The sequence below is a fragment of the Sapajus apella genome, unplaced genomic scaffold (genome assembly GCF_009761245.1).
Source record: "Sapajus apella isolate SASKATOON/1434 unplaced genomic scaffold, GSC_monkey_1.0 scaffold14, whole genome shotgun sequence".
Taxonomy (NCBI): Eukaryota; Metazoa; Chordata; class Mammalia; order Primates; family Cebidae; genus Sapajus; species Sapajus apella.
The window spans coordinates 18,404,254-18,426,684 of NW_022436954.1; the positions used below are offsets into that span (position 1 = coordinate 18,404,254).

Consider the following 22,431-nt stretch of genomic DNA (forward strand, 5'->3'; position numbering starts at 1 on the left):
TTTTTTTTTTTTTTTTTTTTTTTGAGATGGAGTTTTGCTCTTGTTGCCCAGGCTGGAGTGCAGCGGCGAGATCTTGGCTCGCTGCAGCCTCCGCCTCCCACGTTCAAGCGATTCTCCTGCCTCAGCCTCCTGAGTAGCTGGGATTACAGGCATGCCCCACCATGCCTGGCTAATTTGGTATTTTCAGTAGAGACAGGGTTTCCCCATGTTGGTCAGGCTGGTCTTGAACTCCCAACCTCAAGTGATCCACCTGCCTCAAGCTCCCAAAGTGCTGGGATTGTAGGCACGAGCCACCGCGCCTGGCAGATGACTTGTTTTATATAAATCCTAGCCCATCTTCCTGAGCACACTTTGAGAAAGCTATTATCAGTCCTATTTTACAGGTGAAAAACTGAGGCTCACAGGAAATGAAGCCAATTCTCTGAGGTCAAGAGCTAGAAGTGACTGAGCTGGGACTTGAGTCTGGATCTATTTGGGGGAATAAACTCAACTCCCAAGGTAGTTATAAGGGTTTGGTAATTTTGCACAGGGCAAGTGCACTGAAAGCTGTAACGCCTTCTGGATTCCATTTCATAATGAGAGCAAGCGCTGTGAATTGGGTTGTGCAACCAGCCAGGCTGAGGAAGGGTCGGGAGGTCAGATTTCCTGGTGACCCGGAGGGAGGTGGCGAATCCTTTGGCAGCCCCAGCCTCCCAGGCCCCAGGGCCCAGACTTGCTCCCAGCCAGAGAGTATTGTTTGAGGATAAATATTATTTCATGCTCTAGCTTAATCCACACCAAGCTCATCTTTCCCACTGAAATGCCCACATCCCAGCGAAAGTTAAGCCCTCTGCTGCTTGCCTAATTGCAGGCTTAGAGCTCTGGTTAGGGACACCGGCTCTCTGGAAAAGCCGGGTAAGTGGTCTGGTGTTTGGCAGTGGCATCAGAGAGGCTCTCTGTGAGCTGAGCTGTCTGGTGACCTCCGCCCACATGGGCTGTGAAGGCCCCACGGGGGAGAATGTAGCTCTGCAAAGGGCTGGTTCAAAGCCTCCCCTTCTTGCATGGAGCTGCTGCTCCAGCCCTTGGGGAGATATAACTCCAGGGGACAGGGAAAGTGGGCCTTGCACCCCTGTTTAATGCTGATCCTCACTTGGCTGGAAAAGCAAAATGGGTCTGTGGGCTGCTTTCCGTTGTGTCTGTTTCCCTCCCTCCTCTTCCAGTGGAATCCTCTGAAAAAGGGTTGCTAAAGGGAGGAGCGCGGTCTCAGCAGGTTCCATTCTGTTGAGGGCTGGAAGATTTTCAAATGCATCAGGGAGCCAGCCTGGGTGGAACCCAGCCCCAGCCTCTCATCACAGCCTCCCCACTGGGAACTGCCGGCCTAGCCAGCCACAGCCTTAGGGACAAAGATGTCCCCTGACCCAAGCACTAACCATGCAATTAGTTCTCCAGCTGGTTCCCATCTGATCATTTTCCTCTTTCTCCCTGGGGTGTTTCTAGAAGGGGAGCTGGGAAGAGAGGTGATTAGTGTCCAGGCTTTGCAGTCAAGACAGACTCTAGCATGAATCCTTGCTCTGTGACTTGGGACAGCTGAGTTGCCTTCTCTGTGCCTCAGTTTGCTTGTCTGTAAAATGGGATTGCTATAGTACTATCTCATAGTGTTGTAGGGAGGACTAAATGAAATTGAGTGCCTGGCACAGGGAGTGATCATTCCAGCTCTTCTAAGGGTAGAGGAGGGAGGTTTTGTCCAGAGGCAAAGGCACAGACCATTGCCTATTATGAGGCCAGATGGGCCCTCCTCTTGAGACCCACCCTTTCCCCCATGCCCAGGTCACCTGGCTGCCATCTCTGATTCAGGTGGAAGAGGTGGAGGTGAAACTGACGTTGGTTATTTTACGTCCCACCCCGTGTGAGGCCCATCTCCTTTTTACAGATGAGGAAATCGAAGCTTAGTGGTGTGACGGAGGCTGCCTAGGAGTGCACAGCTCCACGTGGAGCAGGAACATGTCCTCATGTTTATGCAGGCGTCTTCCCACCTCACTCAGCACCTGCAGCCCCCTAAGAAACAGATGTAGTGCCATCCCCATGCTGTGGGTGCTGGGTGCAAGGTGGGGACAGGTAAGGTCACCCAGCCGGCCTGGAGTGGCAGGGCTGGGACAAACCCAGCAATGCCAGCCTGGGAAGGCCTGGATCATAGGAGCCCCCAGAGGAGCCATATGATGCCGGCTCCCCTCACAGATCACAGCTCCCCCGGGCTCTGCCCCATGCTTTGCTCAGAGAGCTCTGAGGACCAGCGCCTCATCCAGGCAATAGGCACATCCTGAGTCCCCTTCAATCACATGCCTACAAGTCAGGACAGCACTCCCCGCAGACCTCCTCGACGTGGCTCGTTTTCAGCTTCCCAGAAGGAAATAAACCCCGTGGAGTCCAGACCCCTCAGCTCCCCTGGGCCTTGAAGGGAGTGGGCTTTCAGCCACAACTGCTTAGACTTTCCTCCTTAAAAGCCCCATAAAACGCATCTCTGGGTACAGTCGCTTCCATGCTGCTTTCTTTGTCCCCAGTCAAGGGGTCTGTCCGCTCTGAGTTTGCATATTGTTCTTCCTGCAGCCACAAGAACAGGGCCACGGGGCCCTGGAGCTGCCATGCAATCTCTGGAGTTGTCACAGAATCCCCAGGGTCCAAAATATCTGAACTTCCCGAAGCCGCTACAGCACTCCTGGGATTATCCAGAATCCTGGGCTGTCGTGGTGTCACAAGGCCACATACGGCCCTTGAACGCCGGAAAAAAAGCTAGGCCACGATGAAATTCCCTGAACTAACATGGAACCCCCAGGTTGCCACAAAGGCTGGGGCACCCCAGGGTCTCTAGGCTATGCAGGGACCCCGTGCTGCCAAGGGACCACTGGAATATCTTAAAATGGAAATGATTGGCTGAGTCGTCCAGCAACCCACAGCCACATACCGTCACCTCCAGCCCCTTATCCAAGCATTCCTCCCATCTTCTTTCTGACCTCAGCTTAAAATTCCTACCTCCAGGAAGCCCTCCCTGGTGTCTCTCTAGGCCTGGCTAGGCACCACAGCCCTAGGTATCATGGGCTCCATGGCAGTTCCCTGGGTCTGCCCTTCAGAACACTCAGCATGCAGTCCTGCCACTGCCTGGTCAGGAATCTGTCTTCTCTGGAGCACACAGCCTGTGCCCAGCCTGGACAGATAGCACTTAATGAATATTAACTGTGTGCTATTAACATACTAGGCACTTGATGGCTGTGTGACCTTGGGCAAGTTGCTTCACCTCTCTGTGCCTCAGTTCCCTTCTTCATAATAAGGATGCTAAGAGTATAGATCTTATAAGGTTGATGTGAAGCTTCAATAACTTATGTAAAGCATTAAAGCAGAGCCTGGCATATAGTAAGCACAATATATAGATGTCTGCTGTCATGAAATAACATGTGAACTATATTAATTAGGCTTTCATAGGGTCTAGACTTACAGCAAGGATGGAAAAGGGATTCTCCCACAATGCTCAGTGCTCCAATGGTCACGTACACTAGCATAGCACTTGCCGTGCGCCAGGCACTGACTGCACTTGATGTTTTACATGCATTCACTCAGTGAGTCCTCATGGCAACCCCGTGACATTGGGGCATGCTATGGACTGAATTATGCCCCCATCCACCCAAATTCATACGTTGATGCCCTAACCCCAACATGGCTTCATTAGAGACAGGACCTTTAGGGAGGTAACTGAAGTTCAATGAGATCATAAGCGTGTGCTCTTCATCTGACAGGATTGGTATCTTGATAAGAAGAGGAAGAGGCCATGCACAGTGGCTCACGCCTGTAATCCCAGCACTTTGGGAGGCCAAGGTAGGTGGATCACCTGAGGTCAGGAGTTTGAGACCAGCCTGGACAACATGGTGAAACCCCGTCTCTACTAAAAATACAAAAAATTAGCCAGACATGCTGGTGCATGCCTGTAATCCCAGCTACTAGGGAGGCTGAGGCAGGAGAATCACGTGAACCTGGGAGGCGGAGGTTGCAGTGAGTCGAGATCGCGCCACTGTACCCCAGCCTGAGTGACAGAGTGAGACTGTCTCAAAAAAAAAAAAAAAAAAAGGAAGATAAACCACAGAGCTCTCTCTCTCTCTCTCTCTGTCTCGCTCTATCTCTGTGCATGGAGAAAAGATCGCATGAGGACACAGTAGGTGGCTTTTCACCGCTGCTCTGAACCTGCTCCAAGTCCAAGGGTGTGGGCTGGGCATCCCTGAGGCAGGGGTGCAGGCATGAACTGCATCTACACCAAGCAACACACATGAGAAGAATGGATGAAGGAACAGGGCACATGTTGGCCAAAACACAGGCTGCCTCTGGGACCCACCTGCCAGGCCCAGCATCCTGAAGGCTGGTCGTATGAAGAGGGACTGGCTGTATCCTACATGGTCCCAAGGTGGTTATGGCAGAATCAGAACTGCTCCACCGTGGAACAGGTTCCCAGGTAAGGTGGTGAGCTCGCTGTCTTTGGAGGTAGTCAAGCACTGCTGCTGGACTACCACTTACTGGTGATGTGTGGGGAGGAATAAAAGTACTGTGGACTGAATGTTTGTGTCACCCCAAATTCATATATCGAAATCCTCACCCCCAATGTGATGTTATTTGGAGGCAGGAGGTAATTTGGTCATGAGGATGGAGCCCTCATAAGATTGGTGCCCTTATGAGAAGAGACAGGAGAGCTTGCTTCCTCTTTCTCTGCCACATGAGGATACAAAGAGAAGATGGCCTTCGCCGAGAACGCTACCATGCTGGCACCCTGATCTTATACTTCCAGCCCCTAGAATCTTGAGAGATAAATATTTGTTGTTTAATCCACCCAGTCCACGGTATTTTGTTATAACAGCCCAAACTCCCAGTGACAGACAGCAAGAGTAAATACTCCAAACCGTTCCCTCCAGTCTTAAGCAGCTGTGAAATATTAAAGAGCTGGCAACTAGGAATCCCTGGAAACTCTTCCCTACCAGCTCTGCTCATTAATTCCTGTATATCTCTTAAGTCCCAAGTGAGACATCACCTCCTCTAGGAAGTCCTCATTGTTTCCTTCCTCCTCTCTAGTCTCTATTCCACGCCATCTCAGGTTGGTGATCTGTGTGAGTCTAGTCAGCAAAACTAGAAACAATGGGTAGAAGTTATTAACATAAGAAGACAGTGAACCCCAATATAAAGATGAGTTGTCTCCCAGCAGAGTGGAATGTGGTGACATCTTGAATGACTGAAATATGGTACAGGTGTTAAACAATGTATCTGAAATCAAAGAGACGTGGGGTTTAAATCCAGTCATCCTCTATGTGACCCTGGGTAAGCGTCTCAACCTCTCTGAACTACAATGTCCTGAGCTGTAAAATGATTCCATCTCAAAAGATGGAACCAAAGATCAAATGACACTAGCAGGCCTGGCACTCTATGTGATCAGGATCTGAGAATTTCCTATAGTCTCTGGCAAGGAGGGAGCTGCTGACAGTAGGTGTATTCACGCCGACGTCAGAGGGGTCTCAGTGTGGAGATTGGTACAGAGGATTTCTTTCTTGCACTGAAGCAAAAATTGTACTCAGAGGCCTTGATGAGCTCTTCCAACTTTAAAAAAAAAAAAAAAAAAAAAAAACCCCACCCTTCTGCATTGGCCTTAGCTGGCTGTGGAGAGATGGACGCGTCATTGAGCAGACACTGTCTCCTCCCACCTCCACACATGACGTATGAGCACATTTACATGAAATGCCCAGAAAAGGCAAATCTATAGATACACAGAGTAGATTGGTGGTGGCCAGGGGCTGAGGCGGGAACAGGGACTGATGACAAATGTGTGCCAGGTTTCTTTGGGGGATGATGGAAATATTCTAAAATTAGATTGTAGTGATGATTGCAAAACTGTGTAAATTTACTACAAACTATTGAGTCATATCCTTAAAACAGGCAAATTTTATGGTGTGTAAATTAGACCTCTATAAAACTGTTCAGCACTTTGGGAGGCCGAGGAAGGCAGATAATGAGGTCAGGAGTTCAAGACCAGTCCGGCCAACATGGTGAAACCCTGTATCTATTAAAAATACATAAATTAGCCGGGTGTGGTGGCACGCACCTGTAATCCCAAATACTCAGGAGGCTAAGGCAGGAGAATCGCTTGAACCCGGGAGGCAGAGGCTGCAGTGAGCTGAGATCGCACCACTGCACTCCAGCCTGGACGACAGAGAGAGAGACTACATCTCAAAAACAAATAAACAAACAAAGGAACAAGAGCAAAACAGGATTGCAGAAGGGTATGGCGGGGGCAAGGCCCAGGCCCTGTGGGAAGGGTGGCACTGTGGTCTGAGGCCTGAGGTCACAGGTCAGAAGTTACTGACAGTTTCAGGGATTCATTCTCCACCTGAGTTGTGACACTGGCACGTTCTTGTTACTTCCTGTGGGAGTCTAGGCAATGCTGCCCACCCAGCCCTGACCTCATTAAAACCCTGAAGCAAAGCCTGGTAATGTGAGGCAGGTGGGCCTGGGGTTCCGACAGGGTCCCAAGAGGGGATTGTGTGAGGGAAGGAGGGCTCCCGGGAGACTGAGCCTCCCGGAAGCCTTTGGACACTGAGCAGGTGTGACGGCTCGGGGCGTGCTGTGGTCTGAGGCCCCTTGGGTTAGGATAAAAGCCATGGGCGGGGCCTGGGCATGTCTCTAAGGCACTGTGGTTCCATCAAAGGGAGGAGGGGGTAGCACCAATCACATCCTGGCATCAGCTACGTGCCAGGGAGAAGCTGGCATTTATCCTGCTGATACTACTGGACGTGAGACATGTACATTTGCTGAGAAGACTGTCTAGGCTCAGCTTCTATGCACTGTGGAGAGATCTGACTTGTTCCTGGTTGTACAGTTAACTGGTTTTAACCTCTCCATGAGTGAGAAGCAGGTATTTACCAAACCCATTTTAGACAAAAGGAAACCAGGGCTCTAGAAGGTAAGTCACTTGTCTGAGGTCACACAGCAAGTGGCAGGGATAGAATTTAGACCCAAGGCCTTTGCAAAGCAGGAGAATGACTTTTCTCAAAGCCGTCTGAACACCACTCTCTTGGTTGGTAGTGAGCTCCCCATCGCTAGAGGTGTGTAAGCAGAAACTGAATGGCCACCTCTCAAGGAGTCAAAACAGATAACCTTAAAATCCCTCCCAGCCCAGCCTGTGAGGCCACACATCCTTGCTGATCATTTCCTTTGAGAGTTAAATCTATACTAAGAGTAAAACAGAAAAAAGGGCCTGAGCCCTCCTAAGGGAGGAGGCCTAGTGGGCAGAGCCTGGCGGGCACCTCCTCAGCCAAAACCACAGTTTCTCTGAGTGCTCACCACAAATCAGCAGCGATCGTGGGTTGGGGCTAATGTGATCCTTAAATACACACAGACCAGGGCCGGCATCACCCAACTCCAAGTAACTGCTCTTTAAACTAGCCCCAGCAGTGGGTGCGTTGGAAGCAGGAGCTGCCAGAATCAAAGCATGTAGAGTCCCCATCTGGCCCTCCAGCCAGGGCCTATTTCATACCTGCCCCACCTTTTGCCCTGGTGTGGGGACTCCACCTTCCCTCTTTCCAGTTCTGCCTGCCCCAAGGAGTTGGGGCCCTGGTCGCAGTTGGCAAGTTTTCTCCTCCGGGCCAGTGGTTACACTCTCTGTAGGGTGAGTTTATTGGAAGCTCCTTTCCAAATAAGAGCTCTGATCTTGGGGGTGCTCACCACAAATCAGCAGTGATCCCGGGAGAGGCGAGCCTCATTTCCTAAGCTGTGCCCCCGTGGCCCTAGGAAAGCAGCAAGGAAGGCTGGGGTCTCTGAGGAAGGGGCTGGGCTGGAGCCTCCTCTGTTACCTCCTCTCCATGGGGCTCCACACGCCAGTACTGAGGTGGCAGGCCAGGTGCCCTCCAGACCCACATCCACAGCCCAGCCCCCACCTTGGGCCCCAACAGGAACCTCTCCCGGTCTCCTCCCAGTTCCACACTCAGGGGTGTCTGGGTTAGCTCTTGAATGTCTTGGTGCCTCCACTCCAGGCCTAGCACCCAGATGTGTGGATGGTATTTTCGTTTCCACTACCCACCAAAAGATAAAGGGAGCATGCAAGATGAATTATAGTCCCTGGCAGTGACTGAAGGCTTCCACAGCACTCAGACAGAGTGGCAGCAGATGGCCACCGGTGCTCCAGCCTCCAACTGCGTCCCCTGATGTAGCAAGAGGCAGGGCTCCTGCGTGACCAGGATGTCCATGCTGCACCCGGCCTCCTTTTGCTCCATCTCCTCGCAGGCTCAGCCCTGCGCCCAGAAGCCAGACTGTCACCAGCTGGAGACCTTGCAATGACTACAACTGAGTCCAGGGGCTGTTCACCCTCAACCATTATCCCACCTCCCTGCCATCTTCCAGGGTATTTCCTTTCTGCCTCCTCTGCAAAAATCCGTTCATGGCTCCCCAGTGCTCCTGGGGAAAAGTCCAAACTCAGCACAAGAGGCCTGTCTGATATCCCTTCCCCTCCCCTACTTCCTCTGCTCACCCCACCCAGTGCCACCACTTGTAGCTCTTTGAGTGCTCTGCGCTGTCATGCCTCAGGGACTTTGCATGTGTCCATCCCTCTGCCAGGAATCTACTCTCTCTCAACTCACACACAAGCTCCTTTGTCTGCTAAGACATTTATAAACCAGCCGGGTGTGGTGGCTCACGCCCGTCATCCTAGCACTTTGGGAGGCTGAGGCAGGTGGATCACCTGAGGTCAGGAGTTCAAGACCAGCCTGGCCAACATGGTGAAACCCCATCTCTACTAAAAATACAAAATTAGCTGGGTGTGGTGGTGTGCGTCTGTAATCCCAGCTACTCGGGAGGCTGAGGCAGGAGAGTTGCTTGTACCCGGGAAGCAGAGGTTGCAGTGAGCCAAGATCAGGCCACTGCACTCCAGCCTGGATGACAGAGTGAGACTCTGTCAAAAAAAAAAAAAAAAAAAAAAAAAAAAAAAAAAACACACCATGGAATACTATGCAGCCATAAAAAATGATGAGTTCGTGTCCTTCGTAGGCACATGGATGAACCTGGAAACCATCATTCTCAGCAAACTGACACAAGAACAGAAAACCAAACACCGCATGTTCTCACTCATAGGAGGGTGTTGAGCAATGAGAACATGTGGGCACAGGAAGGAGAACATCACACACTGGGGTATGTTGGGGGATGGGGGGCTTGAGAGGGACAGTGGGGAGTGGGGAGGTTGGGGAGGGATAACACTGGGAGAAATGCCTGATGGAGGTGACGGGGGGATGGAGACAGCATGCCACCATGGCACTGTTGCATTGTGTACCTATGCAACAATCCTGCAAGATCTGCACATGTACCCCAGAACTTAAATTATAATTTAAAAAAAAAAGACATTCATAAACCAAGCCTTCTCCAGTACCTCCCCCTTCCCTAGCGTGTATCACCTGGCCAGGGCTGCTACATCAAGGTGCATTAGACAGACTGCTGCCTGCTGTGGCCCTCAGGGGCCCTTGAAGTGGCGTTTGCATCATCTCCGGGAGGGCTTCTCAAAACCCAGGGTGCTGGGCCTCTCCACTCCCAAGTTTCTGATTCAGTAGGTCTGGGGTGGAGGTCTGGAAATCTGCATATCCAACAAGTTCTCAGGAGATGCTGGTGCTGCTGGTCTGAGGATCATGTTTGAGAACTGCAATTTAAACATCAACTTGAGGTTGGTCTTTTGAGTTTTCACCTCCAGTCTCTGAAAGAATCTGCTTCAAGGTTGGTGCTCGATCAATACTTGAATGAAAGGTATTGATGCATTTGTTGCAGCCAATGGGAGTGGCAGGATAATGTCTTGAGACTTTTTTTCCCAATGTGTTCACTCCGCAGTGGGCATTCTTCTTTCTTCTTTCCCAAGACGGTGGCCAAGTCTTTGGGTCCTATGCCTCAGGGGCGGCTGGTTTCCCAAGCCAGACAGAAAAGTGGCTGGGCCTAGGAAGACAGTTTAGGCCGGAGCAAATGAAGGTGGCCGGGGTGTGAGCCTCCAGAGAAGAGCAACAGAGGAAGCAGCAGGAGGGGAGGGGTAGTGAGTGTCTCTGGAGATCAGCCAAATTGGTGGGATCCAAAAGCTACAAGCTCAGGTGCCCTGTTCCCAGAACAGCTCTCCCAAGAGGTGATCAGACTTTGATGGGCTGATCCTGAGATGCCAGGGAACGGTCGGGAGACAACACCAAAGCTCATAGCTTGGAGTTGCAACCAAAGGCCACAGCTGTGCCCTGGCTAGCACAGAAATAGTGGCTGCCTGGCTGCCCTCACTAGACCCTGAGATTGGCAAAGAAGCCCATCTTTGGGGCCCCTGTGTGGGCTCAAGTCTGGCAGCCTTTCCCAAATGTTTTGGATCGCATAAGGCCACAAAGACTCCTACGTGCTCCTAGGTGGCAAGAAACCCCCTCCCTAACATGACTGGGATTGAATGTCTTTCAAACTGGCAGAGGAAACTAAGGGCAGAGTAAATCAGATTTAGAGAGGCAAAGGCAGATGGCACGCCTTGTACCTGCTGCAAGTCTATTTAGCACTGGCGATATGCTCGGCCCCGTGCCAGTCCTGCTGCAGCTTAATGCCAATTGTAATCACTTGGACCTGGACCTCTGCCCAAGTGTGGCAGCGGAGGGCACAGCTGGGAGTGCAGACAGTCCGAAGGTGAGCGGGAACCATCGGTTGTGCTGCCAGGGTCACAGAAGCTGGAGCTGGACTGAACCCTGGGGCACCGTGACAGAAGAGGGGCCCCTGGCAGGTGGCCATCCATGTTATTTGTGAGCCTGATACTCCAAGCCTGGCCTGAATGTGGTTCAGCTCATGCCACTCCCATCCCCAGGATTCTGAGACCCCAGAGAGTGCTGGAGACCCCCATGGCTCAGAGCAAACAGGCGGTGGTATGCCAGGCTGTGCAAAGGACCGCAGACTGTTCCTGCTCCACTGGGACCCCTGGGCACCAGACTCAGGACTTTTAGCCTGGGCGACAACTGGCTGCAACAGCCACCAGGCTACTGTCCCCTCCTGACTGCATTCCTGTCCCCTGCACTTAAGAAAAAAAAAAAACACGAAAAAGTTTAGTCTTGAAGAGCTCCCCATTCAAAGAGCATGTTGCTAGGGAAAGGGACTGATGGGGTTGGCAGGTGGAGGGAAGGAGAATTTCCCTTTTAACTTAGATCCTTCCAGATCATTTGAATTTGTAAGAAGCATATATTGCTTGCGTAATAATAACTTTTCCAAGTAATTTTTTGTCTTACAAATGCAAATAGTCTACAAAAACCCATGTGGGAGCAAGAAGATGCACCAAATAGCTTAAGGGTGGTCATTAAATATACCGTCATCATCCTTTCTTGAGCATTTGCCACGTGCCCAGAGCTCTACTACATGTTTTAACACTCATTATTTAATCTAAAGCTCATCACAGCCCTATGATGCCATTAGTGCCACCATTTTCTAGGTGAGAGACTAGATTTTGAGAGCTACTCAATAACATGCCCAAGGTCAGCCAGCCTCGGAGCTGGCATTTGCAAGCGCTGGTCCTTAAATCAGGGTACACACCAGGCTGCCTCCCTGAAATGAAACTGACAAAGTCGATAAGCTCAAAAGCCGTTTGTTTTGCGTCCATTCCACTGCTTAAAAATTCCTGATATTCCACGGGAGCCAAGATCAAATTGTCACGAATAAACAAGCCAAGAGATTGGTGTCTCCAGCCACCCTGGGTGATGCTGGGACAACATGGATGCTAGTGAGTCCTCTGTGATCCTTCCCCCATCCATCCATTCACCAGCCGCTGGCTGATGCTTCACATGCCAGGTTCTGCTGGCTGCCAGAGACCAGAGAGGGTGAGATACCCACAGCCACCAGGAGAACATGAGGCAAACACAGGGGCAGGCTGGACCCCAGCACCTTCCACACGCAGGCTTGGCATCTGCCAGAAATAACCAGAACTCTTTGCTACTCAGGATCCAAACAAGCATGATAGTAGGGTGAAAATGAAACATGTCCTTGCCATTGGTGCCCAGGGGCCAGCCCATCTTCCCCTCTGAAATACTTTAGTTTTCACGATGCTGTGCTGGGCCTTGGCAATCCAGCCCATCCTTTAGGAACAGGCACAACACTGGACCAGTCCATTTCAGTGGCTTCTCTGGCACTTCACCTAGGCCTTAGACCCAAGATGGCAAGAGAGGGTGGGACAAAGCTTCGGGTGCCATGGAAAGCTGGGGTGGGATTTCCCCGCAAGGTCTCAGCCTGAAGACCTGAGCTGCTAAGAGCAGGGACCCTGAATATCCTATCCAATAGGACCCTGTGTGCTTCTCAGAGGGCCAGGCACACAGCAAGTGCTCAATGAAGTGTTGGTGAATGAATGAATAAATGTGATTCTGGGTAAGGCAGCCCCACCCCCATCGCTATTTGGAGATGGGAGGGGTGTGACCCCCTCACCCCATCCCCAAGTGTTTTGGGACATGGACCAACAGGCACCTATACACTGAAGACTCCCACAGAGTTATATTAATACAATTGAAATATGAATAATAACACCACCAATAGCATCAGTGCTACAACGAATGCTGATCCCCGTCAGGCAAGTATTTCCTTTCATCTTCACGCAGTCCTATGAGAGTGTGCTATTATTATTCCTAACTTACAGACAAGAGTACTGAGGCCATACTGCTAGCAGAGCTCAGATCTGAACCCAGGTCTGACAAGGAATACAACGTTTCAAGCCGGAAGGAGCTTGACTAACTATCAGCCAGAAGGCTAAGGACATCAGTAGCACAGCAGGGATAAGAACCCAAGTCTCCCAACTTCCAGCCCAGGGTCTGCCACCAGGCCGGCTGCTTGCAATGCTCTAAGTGAAAATGAGTCCTAAGCTCCGTAAAGTATCTCGGGAATGAGAGGATTAGGAACTGTTGGTCTTCATGTGGCACCATCTCTTCGAAAGGGCCCTCCAAAACTCCTTTTCCCAGGGACGAAGAGGACGAAAGGAAAAGGGAGGAGCTACTCCACGCCACGCCCAAGCTGTAGTTGAAAGCAGCCTTGAAGACAAGATGGCCTCAGGCCCAACATGGCCAAGGCTGGAGGCCTGTGGGAAAGAAGGCTGACCGACTTCATCTGGCTTCCTGCCCAGCACATCCTTTCGAGCCTCAGGGTCTCACCACCAGGCCTCTGCTCTCGCTGTGTCTTCCTCCTGAACGCCCTTTCTAGTGTCCTCACCTCGCCCATATCCAGGCGCAGCTCACAGACCTTGCATCCCCTGATCTTACACCACCAATGTGCAGAAGGAAGATCTCCCTATGGCTCTGAACCCCCAAGCCTTCCTTTGTATTTCTGCTCTGGACCTTCCCATTCTTTACCCTGATGACTTTTTTTTTTTTTTTTTTTTTTTTTTTGAGACAGAGTCTGGATCTGTCATCCAGGTTGGAGTGCAATGGTGCAATCTTGGCTCACTGCAACCTCTACCTCCTGGGTTCTAGTGATTCTCCTGCCTCAGCCTCCTGAGTAGCTGGGATTACAGGCATGCACCACCATGCCCAGCTAATATTTTTATTTTTAGTAGAGATGGGGTTTCACCATGTTGATCAGGCTGGTTTCGAACTCCTGACCTCGTGATCCATCCGCCTCAGCCTCTCAATGTGCTGGGATTACAGGCGTGAGCTACTGCGCCCGGCACCTTTGATGTCTTGACTTTGACATGGTCTCCCTTAGAACTGGCCTCCGAAGTGCCAGTTGAGTGCGTCTGAATGAATGAAGAATGCCTGAGAAGGAGAGCTTGTCTGATGCGTTTTATTAACAGGTGCACACTCCCAGAGCAGGTCTGCATACACATCTCTAACAGGTGCCCTTCCTCCTCCCCAGGGCCATGACCAGCTGCACCTCACACCCCAAGTCCTAAAGGCTGAGAACCAAGTCATTTTGCTAGTTCTGCTGCATCAGGCACAGGTGTGGGGCTTTACAAATGGTGTGGAAAGGAACTGACCGACATACCCACCAGGCCAGCCCAGTTATGGTTCAGCATTGTGCGAGACGTCGGGCGAGGGGTTGGGGGCAAGACACCCAGAGGGGGGTCCTGCCCCCAGGAGGTCTCCAAGGGGAGAGGGAGGGGACCCCGAGGACAGGGACTTTTGGGCTTTGCTCACTCTCAATTCCCAGCATCTAAAGCAGCTCCTGGCTCACGGTAGGCACTCGATAGACGTTGGCTGAATAAATGAATTAGCACTCACTGACCCAGAGGTGCTAAGCTCACCATATAAGGCAGGGTGGTGCTGAGCGCTGAGCTGGCTGCATGGTGACTCAGAGCTTTGGAGCCCACAGGCGAGACAGAGAGCGAGAGAAGGACTGGGGGAGGGCCAGGAGGTTTGTGGTTGACCAAAACCAAGCAAGGGGCAGATCTGACAATGTGCCTGGCCGCAGCTGCCTGGGAGGCAGCATCACAAGCTGTGGTTTTCAGTATTTTTTTCCACAGAGGAATCTTTTCTTAAATGAAATCACATGCCACACCCTAAATGCAGGACACAGCTGGCACGGTGGAGGGCAGCAGGGCTGCCAGGCTGGCCTGGCCACGTGGACCCTCATGCCCCCAGAGACAGAGCTTCCACTCAACTAGCTCCCACCCCCTCTTCCCCCCAATCACTCTAAGAGGCTTCAGAAAAGCAAGGCTGAGGCTGGTCTTCTGGGAAAGGGCTCATTTAGGGCAAATAAACCCTAAAGAGGCTCAAGAAACTTCCCCTAGCCATGAAGGAGTTGAGGTGGGGGAAGAAGGAAAAGGCTTTCCCAGTGAGTGGAGGTCTACCCAAGGTGGCTAGGCGCTGGGGTGGCTGAAATAGTGGCGCAGCCATCAAAGAGTGCAGGGGCTCTTTATGAGAAGGACTGTCTGGAACAATCTTTTTGGAATGTGAAGCACCACTTGCAGATCCATCAGATGTATGGGTGTGTGTGAGAGAGAGAGAGAGAGAGAGAGAAAGAGAGAGAGAGAGGAGAGAGAGAGAAAAAGAGAGACAGAGAGAGAGAGAGGAGAGAGAGAGAAAGAGAGAGAGAAAGTTGGGCTTTCAGATACTAGGTTCACTAAAAATGAGACACTCAGAGAGAGGCCAATGCTGGTACCATAAATCACAGGAAGGACACCAACTGGGACACATGCAACCACCTGGGCACTTCATCGCCCCCAACTCCCACCATGACACCAATGGGGAGAATCTGCTGTTTTGTCTGCTCAGCATTCTTTCTCCTTTTTCTAAAAATAATGCCTAGATTTTCCCTTGGAAGTCCATCCCCTTTCATGCATTCAGGCTGACTTCCCCAACCCATGACACCTCCTGACCTCACCATGCCACCACCACCCACCACTGGTCCACCACCCACCACTGGCCACCACACACCACTGGCCCAGTCTGGCCGATCAGCATATCTTAGCCTCCAGGTTTCAGTCATTGGTCAGAGGTTGTCATGTGACCCAAGATTATCCAATAAGCCTCGACTCTGGGATTTTTGTTGGAAGTCCTGGGAAAAAGAAGCTTCCTTCCATTGAATTTGAAATGAGAAAGTTGTCCATCTGGAGCTGCAGGTCCCTGCCCTGCTGCCACATGGCAAGTGCCTGCCGAGGACTGAAGGTCACAAGGAGGGTAGCAGAGGACCCGGATGTGATGAGACACAGTTCTATCTAACAGCAGCATTTGAGCCCTGGATTCAGCCCTGCCTGCCTTGAAACCTATAAATAGGCCCCAAATCATCACCAGATTAGAAACCAATAAAAAAACTAATAAAATGGTCTATCTTGCTTAATCCAGTTTAAGTTGAACGTTGGCTCCCAAATGACGCAGCATCTGACCTCAGTTCAGCCTTTGCCCTCTTTGCCACCCACTGCAGCCAGCCTTTACTTCTGACCCACCATTGGTTCCTGCTTACCTGGACAACAGCTCCACCCTTCCCCAGGTGAGCCTGGGGGCCATGAGCCAGCAGCCCGATGGGCCAGCCTGCACCTCAGCCTTCTCAGCTATCCGGCCCCTCTGAGGGTTATCTTTTTGGTGAATCTAGTGAGGCCCCAGCAACCCTGGCTGAGATCCACTCATGCTATCTGCACCCCTTACTATCCTGCCATGGACCTTTGGCATGATGGGGGAGACAGACACTAATCCACAAGAGAGAATAAATGATGGAGAATGACAGGCGCCCTGCTGACGGTTACCCTTAGCAACAATAACAGCAACAACAACAAAAGTAGCAAAAATCCCCCTGCTGCACACGCCTAAACCGTGTTACCTGGAGAGCCAGCGTTGAGACGTCTGCAAAAGGATTATGCCTGCGTCTCCAGAAATCAAATTCAAGGGGTTCCAGTTGCTTTGTAGCAGTGTTAGAAGCTCAGCTCACCTGAAGCTTGAGGCTGTCTGGGAGATGCTCACCTGTGAGAGAAGCACACGCAGTCGTGATTACCTGCCAGAGCCGAGGTCTCTTCTTTCCTTTTGCAAGGCTCTCCCAGCCCTGCAGGAGGCGGGGTGATGAAACCAAGACTGCGGGAGCCTGGGGGTGAGCCTCCGGACTGGGGACTCAACATCTAGATCTGACTGAAGTAGGCTGGAAATAATCCTAAGACACAAAGGTATGCATGTACCCGAGTACACGTGTGTGGGGTAAAAATACATAAGCATCCTAACCCCTGCAACTAGCCTAAACCCTAGTTTAGGCCCCTTGCAGAAGGGAGAGGAGGCGAGGCAAATGTTTCATGATTTGCTTTGATGTAAAACATAATTTGTATGTCTGAGTGCAAGGCAACTCCATGGGCCCAAGCAGATTGGAGAGAAGCTTCTTCAATGCAAGAAAATGCATTCCCGGGATGCTCCAATGCAGCCAGACCAATGGCCTCTTTCCACCAATAAGGAGACTGATACCCAGAGAGGGGCACTGACTTGCTCAGAGTCACACAGCAGCAAGTTGGTGTCAGAGGAAGGCCTAGACTCTGAGTCTCTCCTGACTCTTGCTGAAGCCTCTCTCGGGCCATAGCCTCCTCTGTAGCTGTCAAACTGGAGCAGCCCCAGGAGCACAGCAGGAGCCTGTCGCATGCTGTGGTGGGGGAGGGGAGAGGATGCTCACCACCCAGTCGTGGGCCTCAGCAGACAAGTGTTTCCTGGCTCTGCTCAAGCCCAGACAAGGAACAGGAGGTTGCCCACAGTGGCCAAGAGCATGGGCTTTGGAAGCATGTAGACCTTGGCCACGGGCTGGCACAACCTCTTTCCAGAAGAGGGAAGTCAGGGGTCCTTTCAGAGCTTCAGACTCTTCATTTGTAAAATAGGAATAATAATAGCATCTTTTCCCGAGGATTGCTGGGAATTAAAATGACTTTCATGAGTCTGTGAAGCCCACAGAGGAGCATTTGGCATATAGAAATTGCTCAATAAATGCTAAGGAGGCAGCACAGAGGAGGATAGCGCAGTGCATGCTAGGAGAGGTGGAACACCGGACTTGGAGCTGCCTTGTGTTCCTGGCAAGTCTTTAGACAAACAGCCTCTCTAAATTCCGCCAGCCATTTGTCTCTTCTGCACCCACCTTCTCCCTTTTCTCTACATCTCAGAGTCCTAAGTGGGCCCCCAGTCCAGCAAGCCTGCCCCTCCTTCTAGGCTGGGAACCTCCCACCTGCCTGTAGGATCCCCTTACCCCAGTCACCAAGCACAACCCACATTTCGCCAGCCAGCAAAATGCAAATGTCATTAGCACTCTGCAAGCTGGTGAGCACGAATGTCACACCAGACGGTGTGAACTGGGGAGGGATGGGAGGGAGGATTCCCCAGGAGGAGTGGTGTTCCCAGCGTTTTCCAAAAGGGCATGATAAAGAAATAAATAAAAGGCTGCAGGAAAGAGGTGACAACAGAGATGGTTTCGGTAGCAGCATCCACAGCCACGCTGTCCTTGCAGGCTCACCAGGGTCACCCGTGGTTCATGCTGCAGCCACCCCTGTCCCAGTCCCCACTGTGTGTCTCTCTCAGCCTCTCTGGGCCTCTCCTCCCCAGCATCCCCACTCCTCTCTGTAACCCACCATCACACACTTGATAAAGAGACTCATCTGGGGACCCCCTTGGCCTCCATCTTTCCCCCCAACTTCCATGTTCCCTCAAACTGGCTGAGAAAACCAGAACACCCACCCAACTAACAGATCCATGGAGGAGGGAGTCTTCACTCTCGGAAGGAAGTGACAGCTGTAGACCCATAAGCAGGAGTCCGGGGTTCCAGTCCCAACACCACACTAACTGGCTGTGAACACTCAGGCACACCCTCCCCTGCATGGAGCCTCAGTTTCTCCATCTGTGAAACAGGATCACGGACCCTCCATCAGTCTCTACCATCTCTCAGGCCAGCTTTGAAACCTGCGCTTCTAATAACTCACAGGAAGAGGAGCTTCTCCTCTAACTCCCCTGATAACACCCGTGGGCATGTGAAGGCTTCCTGGAGGAGGGGGTAGACATGGGTGTGTGGAGACGGCAGCAGGGCGCTGTGGGCAATGGGCCCAGGGTGAGCACAGGCATAGAGATACCTGGACGTGGGGGTGGGGGGCAGGTGTTTGAGACCACAGGCCAACGCTGCCTGTGGGAGCTGAGAGTAGAAATGAGACAGAAAGGTCCTGTGGTCAGTGCTTTACATGTGTCCACCCACTTCATTCTAACAGCGCTATCATTCCCGTTTTATTGATGAGAAACTGAAGACCAGAGAAGCTAGGTAACTGTCAGACACGCAGCTGTGAAATAGACTGAATTTGAACCCCAATTTGCTTTATGAGTGGAAGCTCTCGATCACTGTGGGATGCTGCCACCTAGATTGTTTAAAATAGAGCGTGAACTAGAGACATTGAGGAGGATGTGTGTCACGCATGTGTGCATGACTGTCAGCAGCATGTGGGGGTGGACATGCATCTGTGTGTCGGTGGGATTCAGTGTGTGAACATGTGTCATTGTAAATGCACATGTGTGTCATCCTCAGATAAAGCTCCTTTCCCAAGTCCAGGCCCAGAAATGCCAGTTGGGGAGGACACAACTGAGTGGTGGATGGGGCTGGGAGTGGGTAGTCACAAGGCCCTGGTCATCCCCACAGTCCAGGAAGCCCAGCTCTGAGGGCGGTGAGCTGGGCCTGGCCCATGTCACCTGTCTTCTGATCCCCCGCTACTTGAGGCCAGATCCCTCTCACTGAGGCCTGGCCTGGCATTTTCCTTGGCTCTGTCTCCTTCATTCTTTAGCTGCCTGCTCCAGTCAGGACATCCTGGCATAAACACAAGGCTGCTGCCAGCAGGTAGCCACGCCAGTGAGCATCAGCATCCATGGGGATCGGAGGAGAGCACAGCTGTGGCACAGCCTGACTGGCATTCCAGGCCTGGCTCCACTGCTAGACACTGGCTGTGTGGTCGAGCCAGGCAACCTACCTCTCTGAGCCTTGGTGAAACCTCCCAGAGCAGCTGAGATGCCTATCTTAGGTCAAGTTCATGCAAACTGTAAAGTGCAGTGATCAGCAACAGAGTGGTAGTTCTAATCCCAGTGATCAAGATAACCCAGGAAATAGCAGAGAAATCCCCAGCGAGCCTGGACTGAGAATTCAGTGGATTCTTTTACCCAAGTTCCTCTTTCCCCACCTCTGGGCCTCAGTTTCCTCGTCTACGAAATCCTCAGGCTCAAAAACAGAGTTCTGTGCAGCCCCTAAATGTCTCGTTTTCTTCACCATTATCCACGATGAACATCATAGCTGGAATTGATTTGCCAGAAACCAGAAGGCCATTCACACAGCAGGTGGCCTCCAGGTGGCTAAGGAGGGGTTCATCATATCATTATGAATTCAGAGGAGTGAGAGGCCCCAGGGACGGCATCCTGGAGGAGGGGGAAGATCGGAATGTATGGAGATGAGAGGAGGGCACCATAGGCAGAGAGACCAGGGCGAGCAAAGGTATGGGGCTCCCCAGGTGTGGGTAGGTATTCAAGACCATGAGTTAAGCCTGCCTGTTGGGGCGGAGTGGGAAATGAGACAGAAACCGAAGGCAAGGGGTGGATGATGAAGGTCCTTGAATGTCAGGCCAAAGATGATGAAATTTATCCACAGGCAATGGGGAGCCACTGATGATCATAGGGCAGACGTGTCCTTTCTGGAGATTAAAAGCAGCAAGGAGCCCAGGCAAGTGGGAACAGAAAACCAGAGGATGGAAGGAGGATGGGTGGGGCCTGGTGGGGGGTAGGGCTGGGGGGATAAAGGGCTGTTGACAGGCCAAGGGTAGAGGTGGGAGGGAAGGTGGTGGCTGATTTAGACACTGTGAGGGTTAATTTTAGGTGTCAGCTTGACTCACACAGACATGTTGGGTTTGCATCCCAGCTCTGCCACTATCACCAACTGTGTGGCCTCAGGCAAGTCATTTAACCTCTCCGGGCCTCAGTTTCTTCCCCTACAAAGTAGGAAAAAATAAAGCCACCTCATAGGAATGTGAGATTCAACCAGCTTACATATGAGAACCACTTTGAATACAGTGATTGTTGAATCCTAGCTTTTAAAATTTATTACTTTTATTAACTAGTGATGTCTTTCCCGTATTACGAATAAAGACACTCAAGCTCAAGGTCGAATAACAGGCTAGAGATGGCTGTGCTGGGGGTCAAATCACAGGAGAAGCAAGTTATGAGCAAATAAACCTGAGATGACTCAGAAAGGAGTCTTGATTTTAAAATATTGTTAAAGAAGAAGGGTATTTCATGACTTTTGCACAATGTGCTTATTAAATCCAAGCTATAAATGTGAACTAATAAGTAAAATGAGTTAATGAAAAAAACAACCTTCAGGATGAATCCATATTATCTAATGGCAGTCCATAAACATAAACATAAAATTTTAAAATACAAGAATGAATTGCAATGCCCAGCAGTTCAAGGAATCTGCAATTTCTCTGTCTGAGAAATAAAAGCTATTGATTTCAGCTGGGTTCTCATTGCTCATGAGTGAGTCTCTGGGAAGTCATAAAGGAGGGAATTATTTCCAATTGTTTACTCACTGAGGATCATATGTATTGAACTGAAATTCTCTCCGATTCCTAATTAGTACACAGCAAATTAGAATCTGAGTACAGCAGAATGCGAAGGGCCCCTGGAGGCCTCTGAGCTCAGTATTTCTTTGTTTTATAGACCAGGAAGCAGAGAGACAGAGAAGGTGAGTGGCTGGCTCAAGACCACACAGCAAAGGTAGGATCCAGGTGAGAACCAGGGCTCCTCACGCAGGTCAGCATCCTGCTTTGGTCCCCACAGTGGCCGAGATCAGGTCACTAAATCCAGTCCTAATGGGTGTGCTGTGCTGGTACCTGGGCCTCAGCCCAAGTGGCTCCTACAATGAGAACCTTCTCCAGCAGCTGGGGAAAAGGAATCTGCCTAAGAAAGTGTCCTCAAAGCCAAACACAGTCTAAGAGGGTGCAGGAGGGGACTGGTGGCAAAGTGCAGTGAGTTCTAAGACATGGCAGCACACGGCCACGTGTGGAGCACTTGAGCCCCTGTGCCAACCCAGCTTGGCCGGGCAGCCCTGACAGACAGGAGACATTTGGCCTCATGTTCTTTTCTGAGACAGGCCACAGGGTGGCACGGCTGGGGAACAAAGTGGTCATTGCATGGTGGGGGAGGGAGGGGTCTCTAACTCAGCCAGGGACCATCAAACACACGCACATCTCACACACACACACACACACACACACACACACACACACACACACACAGTGAGCAGAGCCCAAGGAGCTCTGCATGTGGCACAGGCGTGTGTGTATGTGTATAAACGTTCGGCCTCAGGCTGTACACGATTATCAAGCAGATGTTTAATTGAGTGTAATTAATCAACACGATTAATACACAACCCATACCGCATAATTACTTTGCAATTACACCAAAACAAAATATTTTATTGCCGAGGGTTTGCTAATTACCTGGCCTTGCCAAAGGACAGGTATAATGGGCAGCAATTTTTCTTCCTTCCTTTCCTTCCCTTCCTCCCTCCCCTGCCCTCTCATTAATCTTCTGGGCTGATGTCCCCACCACACAGAACCGGGAGCCCCAGAGGGCTGCGGCCTCCCTGAGGTGCTGCTTCTGCACGGGAAGCCTAAATTGCCCTGGTCCCTCTCCTCTCAGCGCTTCAGCTTGAAAATGCGTGTCCACTCCACAAATAAAGACGGCCTCCTGCAGGCCTGTGGATGGAGAGCTGTGTGGGTGGGCGTTACCCACAGAAGCTCTGCAGGCAGCTGCCTGGAGTGGAATCCTGGCTCTACCAGTTACTGGCTAGGTAATCTCTCTCAAGGTAACGCTGCCTCAGTTTCGCCATGTGTAAGATGGAGACGATGGCAGTTATCACCTGAGGGGATTCTGAGTATTTAACACAGCGAAAGCCATAAAGCACAGTGCCTGACAGAGAGAAGGTCTATACAGCAATTACTGTTGT

General features: G+C 51.3%; 1 protein-coding gene across 1 annotated transcript in view; it reads right to left on the reverse strand.

The window, feature by feature from the left end:
* TSPAN18 (tetraspanin 18) overlaps positions 1-22,431 on the reverse strand; it is a 170,592-nt gene that overhangs the window by 53,922 nt on the left and 94,239 nt on the right. Inside the window, exon 3 of the mRNA XM_032283716.1 lies at positions 16,264-16,403. The gene's annotated coding sequence lies outside the window, so the exon portion shown is untranslated. The remainder of the gene's footprint in view (positions 1-16,263; positions 16,404-22,431) is intronic.